This window comes from Plodia interpunctella, chromosome 25, assembly GCF_027563975.2.
Source record: "Plodia interpunctella isolate USDA-ARS_2022_Savannah chromosome 25, ilPloInte3.2, whole genome shotgun sequence".
Taxonomy (NCBI): domain Eukaryota; kingdom Metazoa; phylum Arthropoda; class Insecta; order Lepidoptera; family Pyralidae; genus Plodia; species Plodia interpunctella.
In genome coordinates this window covers 5,071,017-5,081,172 of record NC_071318.1, presented here as the reverse complement: position 1 = coordinate 5,081,172, position 10,156 = coordinate 5,071,017, and positions in this window count along the sequence as shown.

Genomic DNA, 10,156 nt, shown 5'->3' with positions numbered 1-10,156 from the left:
ACAATATAGTAATATTGTTTAACGCCTTTAATATAATAATAGGTATATTACCGATGTATAAAAATATCGGTAATATATTAAAGGCGTTATATTAAAGGTTTATATTGAAGGCGTTAAACAATATTGTAATATTGTTTAACGCCTTTAATATAATAATAGGTATATTACCGATATGCTGTTATTTAACTTGCAGCTACTTTTAAACATCCGCGTTGCATCATTACAGGTATTAAACGCGCATATACCTTTTTTATTTCCCAGACTGTGAAATAAAAAAGGTATGTTCGCGTTTAATACCTGTCGTTTAATATATAATATAGTATAGCTCTAGTAGAAAACTACCTCAATATGGGACTTAAATGAAATTAGGTGAACTATATGTGAACCACACATCGATAATACTACGAATACTTATAGAGATGTAGCAAATTGGGTCTTTTCATTACTGACCGAACTAAATTCTGTTCGCTTTCGGAAATATTGTAGCTTTAGTGTTGTCGAAAAAGAGACAGATTCATGATCGATGGTTGACTTATATCTCAACTATCGATAACGTTGTCGGTAGTATCGATGATTTATATTAACCACAGACTATCCATTGATTGGTGTGCACCTACTAGCGATAGTTACCAGTACTATACTATTGAAGTTTAGAACCATAGATAATACCTATACATATAATAGATACTAAACGAACAGTTAAATTAGATAAATCTACATTAAAACAATAGCAGCATCGAGGAATTAAAATAACAATGTAACGATGATGTATATTGAGACGAATGAAATCAAATCAAATCAAATTATTTATTGCAAATGTAGGTAAACAAATGAAATCAAATCAAATCAAATTATTTATTGCAGATGTAGGTAAACAAATCAAATCAAATCAAATTATTTATTGCAAATGTAGGTAAACAAATGAAATGTGAATTTACTTTCTTTCAGTGATACGATGCTTTAAACAATACCTACCTAATAAAAATAAGAAGATAACTCACAATGAGGCAAAACTGTCAATTTATTTAACCTCCAATCAATAAATTACGATACCAATGATAGTTCCACTATTGCCAGACTATCGATGGTCTTTCAATAGCGTAGCGTATATCGATAGGCTATATCGATGGGGTCGCCCCAACACTAGTAACGTCTCTTCATTGTTACAAATGGTAATTTAATGAATAAAACATGTTATTGACTACGTTAATATAATTTGATAGCATTTGCATGACTTGCACATATGTAACGTTTCATGAGAAAAGGCATGCATTATGAACATCCATAACGTTACATATTATAATTGACGACGTCGATGGCGCAGTGGTAAGGTTCTTGCCACTGAACCGAGAGGTCCCGGGTTCAATACCCGGTCGGGTCATGATGGAAAATGATCTTTTCCTGATTGGCCCGGGTCTTGGATGTTTATCTATATATGGTATTTGTTATAAAATATAGTATCGTTGAGATAGTATCCCATAACACAAGTCTCGAACTTACTTTGGGGCTAGCTCAATCTGTGTGATTTGTCCTAATATATTTATATATAAACAGGTTTTTTTACAAAAATGTCATCTTTGCCACAACATTTTATTGTCGTCAGAGAGATCTAGTGTACATTTAACGCCTGACAAAACACCCATGACCGTGCTGTAAACCGTTGAGGAGTTCCCTCGTTGGGAGCCGATCCTGGGTGCATTATCTGGTGATGCTTATCATAGTGATGCACTGTCATGGAAACTGAAGCGACGTGTGAAATTTCAACTCTGTAGGACTACAGGAAGTAGGAGAAATCTAACTTGCAATATTCGATTACAGACAGACAAGCAAACATCTCCCAATGTTTGCAGGTGAAACTAAATAAAAGCTTGTAAAAAAGTCTCGACTCGAGCGGGAATCGAACCCACGCCCTTGCCTTCAGATCAAAGTGATTTCAAGAAACAATGAAGACGCCAAAACAATGAAACAAATTTATTTGCTAGACAAATAAAAAAACACCCGACAATCAATATTCATTCCGCTATAACTTTTGAATGGCTGAACCGATTTTGATCAAACTATCTAAGAACTACCGCATAAAAATAAGCTATCAAATAAAAAAAGTCGAATCCAAACCGGTTTACAGTTAAAGCTACAGTGCCACGTATACAGAGAGACAGACACACTTAACGGTCAAAGTTATGACACCCTTCTTTTTGCGCCGAGGGTTAAAAAAGGCATCATTCGGCTCGGTAATACCTATGATTTAGTTTATTTGAAACTTTGAAAGAATTTGCATTTACATTACAAACAAGTAAGCTTCGAAGACAAAGTACCAACCAATAGCGTGCCTTGAACCTGGAAACATACGGAATATAAATCGGGACGGTACCGCAAGTAAATAATCAATAAATAAATATATACAAATCACAATGTTTAAGTTACCCCCTTAGTAAGTTCGAGACTTGTGTTATGGGTTACTAACTCAACGATACTATATTATATAAAAAATAACAAATATATACACAATAATATGACTGTTAAAGTAAATTAATTTCCGAAATGCCAGAAGTTTGTATCTTTTTGGGAAATACTTTAAAATTTGACGTGTTAAAGTGTGAGAATGTGAAGGTGAAGGACGTGAAGTTATATCTTTTGTGTCACAGTGTTAGTTGCCATATTACTACTCCGAAACAGCTAGACCGATTTTAATGAAATTTTATTTGTATATTCAGTAGGACTGATAATTATAGGTTGGTATCTCTTTTACCTAAACATAGGTAATATTTTGTTTTGTTCTGTCAATGTCAAATATTGTAAAGTATAAAATATGTGGTTGCCCAAACAAAAAGGGACCTTATGGCGGCTAGCACTTGTATATTTATGGCCGTTGTTCCAATACAAAACAACGGCAATAAGGTCGTATGTCCCTTTTAATTTGGATGACCACATATTATGACAAAACATAAGTACTTTAGCTTGAAGAATGCTTTGACTATTTTACAAACAATATAGCAGATATTTTACTAAAACGTCACAATCAAACTCACAATATATTTTCATATGTTTTCATAAGCACAGACGTACGTAAATAGCCGTCCTATTTCGACGATAAAGGTTCAAAGCGGCATGTATCTGACTGTTCTACGTTAAATGTGAACTGAACACACATTTGACATATATATGCTGCGCCCTGGGGCTTCGCTTAGTAGATTGTGAAAGAGAGATTACTGTTTTATAATAAACTAGATGTTGCCCGGGGCTTCGCTCCCATAGGAATTTTGAGATAAAATAGAGCCTATAGCAATCTTGGATACTGTACCTTTCTAATGGTGAAAGAATTTTTGAAATCGGTTCAGTAGTTTCGGAGATTACCCGCCTCAAACATACACGCTCACAAACGCTTACTTCTTTATAATAATAGAATCTATACTATTGTAGGGTCATGCATACCTACCTACCTATATACAAAATGTATTTACATCACGTCGGGGTCACCAATGTAGTGCTGGGGTATATTTACTAAACACGTAATATATAGGTACCTTTAATTGACATAAATTATAATAAAATATTATAGTTAAGTGCGACAAACACAATAAAATACCGTCGGGGAACGAGCAATTATTATAATGACCAATTTATAAACATAATAATTATGGCTATTGGTTTCATAAACGACTGGTATTCTCACACTATAATTAATAAAATCAATTACGTAACATAGTTTGTGGATATGCCCAAATAAATTAATTAAATTAAAATAAGACAAAAATTACAAATAAATTTACTTGCGCATTATTCAAGCGTCTGGGTCAGACTACTTGTGCTTAATACAATAGGTACAGATTATATACGAGTCACCGCTTGCGACGCGATGTCGATAAATACATTTTGTATATAGATAGGTAGGTATGCATGACCCTACACTATTATTATAAAGAAGGCTACAACGGGTGGAGATACGCGCTAATTTGATTAATTGATTAGCGCGTATCTCCACCCGTGGACCCGTGGTAGCTTATGTTTGTTTGTGTATTACTTTTACCTCGACCTCGGTGGCGCAGTGGTAAAGTTCTTGCCACTGAACCGAAAGGTCCCGGGTTCGATGCCCGGTCGGGTCATGATGGAAAATGATATTTTTCTGATTGGCCCGGGTCTTGGATGTTTATCTATATAAGTATTTGTTCTTTTGTTCTAAAATATAGTATCGTTGAGTTAGTATCCCATAACACAAGTCTCAAACTTACTTTGGGGCTAGCTCAATCTGTGTGATTTGTCCTAATATATTTATTTATTTACCGTCCCGACTTTGCTCGGGTAAAACTAATATAATAAATAAAATACATAAACCTACCTTTGGCATGACACTATCTGTCAGAAAACCCGCATCAACATCAGTTGCGTAGTTTTAAAGATCTAAGCATATAGGGACAGATATCTAGGGGAGACTTAGTTTTATCAATATTATATAAAACTGTTCCGTTACTGAGTGTCTGACTGACTGATTGACAGACAACGCACACCCAAAACTACTAGGTGTAGAAAGCTGAAATTTGGTGTGTATGTTCCTAGGACAGTGTAGGGGAGCAGGGATTTCCAGAAATTACCACGGGAAACGGATTTTTACTCACATACGAAGTTGTGGGCACTATTACTACTACTGTATAAATTAATTTAATATCCAATCCAGTCCCAGCCTCCCTATAGTATATTCAGTTGTATTTTTGTCTAGATGTGTAGGATATTAGCTTGCCTATTTTCAGTTCGAAATTATCACGGCGAAACTCTGCATACACGTTATCATGTCTTACGGTTGACTGACCTGATCAGCATATCAGTTTCGTGTTAATTTTAGACTAGATTTTAACCCATGCAGGAAAAATTGGTTAAAGGACGTGTACAATAGCTGGCGGTGGATGGTGGCGTGTGGTTCCGCCCTAGAATAGCACCACTCCATATCCTCCTTGGATGTCGTACAGTCAACAGTACATGAAGCTACCCAAATTCATTACAAACTCGACCCTATTACCGTGGCATAAAGATCCAGGCTGGATGACTTGATTTTCAGTCGACTGTACGTGGCGACTAAGGAACACACAGCGTAGGCAGCAGATAGGAAACAATCCCAAGGAGGGTAGACGCCAGACAGGCGGCCGGTTGTAACACAGCCGAATCTTAAATTTTTAAGGTATTTTTTAAGCCTGCTCATTATTGGTGGACATTTCAGTTCACTAGTGTGTAGACTACTTGCCACTCGATCTGGCGGTAGGTAAAAGTCATGTCAGATGCCTTTAGGGCACTTGAATAGAATCTGAACCCGAAATGAATTTAGAAGGGTTATTTCGCTTGCAACATCGAAAAGTTACAATTGGGCAAAAGCATTCGTCCATAATAAACATGAAACTGTAAAAGCTTTATCGCTCTGTTTTTATCGGGAATGGAATCAATTTGTTTGTTTGTGACGCCATGTTGAAATATAGTTGTGTGTCGGGGCATGAGGGGTGTACTGTATTTTTTAATCATTCACGGGAAATTGGTAAGAGCTATGAGTGACTTAATAAAATAAACTCGCTAGGTGGATCGCAACAGACTAACATTTTATTTATAAACATAGAGTAAAGTAGACAGGTTTATACTCATACATCAATAGATGGCGTTAGTGGTATGATATTTTGTTATTAAGTTACAATTTATTTATAACATGACTGTGCCCAGAAACGGGCTACAGATCTGATAATGATAAGTGACGCATTGCTTTTTAGTTTCACCTGACCTGACCTCACTATCGAATCGATTCGAAGTGAGTCGCAGCGAACCAATAATATTGCGGTGTGGTTGTCGTTGCGTCACAATGGCACACTGTTATAACCAATCACATTTTAGACTAGATTTGTTAGTCGCGTCTCACTGTGAGTCGACTCGAGGGTGATGTGAATGGCAATGTCGCAGTACCCATAATCTGCGATCTCAAGGATGGAACTCCTCAATGTGATGTACTGGGAGACTAGGTAGAAAAATTAGGTTATAAAGAATATTATTTTTTTACCAAGTTCATTCATTTTATTAATTTTGGTTTTTACCACTAACACAGCAGGTAAATAACAAATAATCAAATTTAATTATAAAAAGTTTTATTCATAAAAAATAACAATATGTTAAACAAGACAACCGGCGGGAATCTGTCAATGTGAAAAAATATTTTAAACTAAGAACGCATCATTTTTTCATCTGTGGTCAGTGTAACGAATATAAAACCTAATCAAATCGAAAAGAACATTATCCGTGGTTTTTTGGTATTGACATAAAAAAAACTAAAACCAAACATATCATCATTCATTCATTTCGTCATTCATTCAAATTACAAGCGACGAATTAATTAAAACAGTCGTAACACAAATGGACACAAAAAGAAGTGTCAAGAACATCAAATTAACTTTACGGCTAGTTTTTATTACAGCTGTTGGTCGTAAAAAGGCCGTATAACGCCTACCAATTTTATTGGCCTTCTGAAAGAAACATTCTGTTACGAAGTTGCAATTTTGGTCGGATTTTCGGGAGGTCCCTATAGGATTTTTGGAATTTCAAAAGCGATAGGTATATTACGCACTCTCAACGCAAACCATACAGAATAAAATGAGGTGACGACTTTTATATTAAAGGGGTGTTTTCCTCTTGAAAACCAGCCAATCTTTTATGAATAAAGTAGACATTTTTTAATGACCATTCAAAGTCCCTTATATTAATAGAAACTTCAGTTCAAATTCAAATTCAAAATTCTTTATTCAATTTTGGATGATATATACATCACTTATTGACGGCAAAAAATTTTTTTTGACCTTTTCTCCAAGGACGTCAATTAACAAATATATATAGGTCTTATACATATATTAAAAATTAGGAGGACGAATTTACATCATTATTAAAAATATAATAAAAGTTGTATTTCCAATAAAATTATTGAAAATTGTCACACAATATATATATATATATTCACCGCAGCCTTTTCTCCAAGGACGTCAATTAACAAATATAGGTCTTATACATATTTTATATTAAAAATTAGGAGGACGAATTTACATACTGTGATATACTTATTACACAGATTGAGTTAGATCCTGTGTTATTGGATACTAATTCAACGATACTATATTCTATAACATATAAATAAACATCCAAGACCCAGGTCAATCTCAAAAACACAATTTTCTTCATCTTGACCTGATCTGGGATCGAACCCGGGACCTCCAGTGGCAGTAGTCTGGCATGATAACCGCCACGGAGGTCATCAAACGAGTATAGAAAAAAGAACTTGTGTTGTAAACTCATCATTCCGCCTCATTTCTTTCGGAAACAAAACAAAACCGAGTGAGGGAAAACAGAAAGTTGCCCTTCAGTCATCAAACTTGGCTCCGTTTGCGAAATTACTGAGCTAACTGTGAGCCTTTATTTTTATTTGTCTTTGGAACTTTTACAAATTGGCTGACTTGGAATACGCGTTGCAAATCTTCGCGTTGAATTATTTATTTTAATTTCGACTACTCGACGATTATGAGTTGAGTAGTCGATTTCTCATATATGGTTCTCATCTGAGCGTTACCTCCTCAGCCGTTGAGCGTCGGAGCCCAACGTCCGCTTCCCTACTTTTCCGTCTCCACATCGCACGGTCGTCGGCATCCCTAGTTGTCAGCCCATTGGCACGCATATCATTCATTATATTCCTTGACGACATTCTTATCGAACATACATCGAACACTAAAAAGTTGGTCTATGACGAATACAGAAGAATGGGGATACGTTATTGAACATAGAAATGGGATTACTAGATTGATTTCTCCCTCAATGACGCATAACGGTTATACTACTAGTGTCTATATGTATATAGTATAATAGTAATTACTGTATAACAGTATAACGACAAATCCTGGGGCCACGAAAAAGCGGTTTATGTATGTATGATCGGATTTAAAAAAACTCAGATTTCTGTGTGACCAATTTCTCCTACGCAGACTTATTACACATTGTTATTGGCGGGAAAATATGTGGCCTATGTCAATTACCGTAAATATTTTTTTTTATATACATTATTTATTTAAACTTCATATTTTTTAACCGACCTAAAAAAAAGTAGGACATTCTCTATTCGTCGCGATCTATTGTTTTGGGTGAATTTTTAAATTATATTTTTATAATTTAAAAATTCAGTAAATCCTGTAATATAGAACGTTCTCGAATCAAACTATATCGACTTTGACTATATCGTGTGTAGTAGACCTTTCAGAATTTACCATAACGAAAGCCATCGAGTACGCGCGGTGCGCGCGTTGTGTGAGTGCGTGCTTTGCGTGCATTATTTTTGTGACAATGTCGAAATTGTTAAAGTGTTCGTCGTGTAACATTGTGATAAACGAAGTGTTAGCTTTTATATCAAATAAAATTGAAGTGATGGACGAAGAAAGTCTTGGTCGTCTATGTGTTACCGGTTTTTCGGAAAATGATATAAAGCTTGCTAAGGATCTATTATTTGAGTCCATATCAACGGCAAAAAGAAAAAAGATAAGAAAGAGGCAGGGAAAAGCTCTTAGAGATATCGACGACATTATTTGTGTTCTCAAAGAATTACGTCCTGAAGAAATACCCGTTTTTGTCGCCAGAGAGTTGCACAAATTGCCACCAGTGACATTTGACCATGTCGATGTAACTCGGTTATTAAAAGACAACTTAAAGATGCGCTATGATATAGACTATTTAAAAGAGGAGTGTGTCTCCAAAAGGCAATTGGAGGAGCTAAAATTGGAGATTGAGAACTTGAAAAAAGCTTCCATTGTTAACAACTTTCAAAGTAAAGTAAACTATAAGCGAGGGGCGTGCTTAGTGGACAGTTTTGAATATGATAGTGGCCCCATGGGATTGCCTCCAGCACATATTGAACAAGACATATCAATAAATCATCATCTTTCGTCAAAAAATGTCTGCAGGTACCGCCCAATAATTGAAGGTAGTGTAGAATCACTTACACCAACGCAAACTATGAACGTATCTAAGAGCGATGTCGACGCCGGATCAGCTGACAAACCGGTAGCGGACCGTGATACTTGCGATGCATTGATGACTCATGACGTCTGCTTATCGCCCGAGCCTGCTCCGCCGCGACACACTGCCGGCCCGAACCAGACCGATCTATGCGAAATAAAAACACTGACATCGTCAGAACTTCTACCGGAGGGTGAGTCGACGTCAGAAGAGGGGAAGTGGATACCGGTGCAAAACAGAAAGCGTAATCGATTTGCAGCAAAAAGAGGAAGTGCAGTGGTTGGCGATAGCACCAACTTTAAGGCCGCCGCTACTAAGGTTGCTATTTATATTTACAACGTTTCGAAGGCAACGACAGTGAGTGACATTGCTAACTATGTACATAAAAAAGTAAACATTCCTGTTACGCTAGTAAAAGTGAATATGAAAGTATTGAAGGATTATGATGCCTATAAAGTATTCGTTCCCAAACAAAATATTGATTTGTTTTTGAAAAATGATTTTTGGCCAGAGGGAATTGCATTCCGACGTTTTATCGACTTTGGTGGAACGAACGGAGGCTTACCCGGATTATCGAGTAAAAATACACATAAATAATGTCAGTTACAACAACAACTAAAATGATTAGTTTTAACTGCAAAAACGTAGTGCGATCAGTGGATTGTGTGAGATCCTTGTGTCAGAAGGCCGACATAGTTGCGCTTCAAGAGACGTGGCTACTACCGCATGATATCCAGTTTCTGGGCAGCATAGACGACAACTTCGCGTTTACAGGCAATTCTGCCGTGGACACATCCGCTGGAGTGCTGAGAGGTCGACCGTATGGGGGAGTTGCGTTGTTGTGGCGGAAAGCGGTATTCCCGTGTGTATCAGTGCTAACATGCGGAAGTGTGCGTCTCGCGGCTATTAAAATAACACAGGGTGAGCGTTCGTTTTTGGTTATAACAGTGTACATGCCAACCGATTGCAAAGAAAATTTAGTTGAGTTTACGGAGTGCATGAGTGAAATCTACGCTATTGTTGAAAGTAATGATGTGGAAACAGTGTTCATTCTGGGCGACTTCAACGCACATCCCGGTGAGCAATTTTCCTTAGAACTATTGAATTTTTGTACTGAACAGTATTGGTCGTGCATTGACATGGA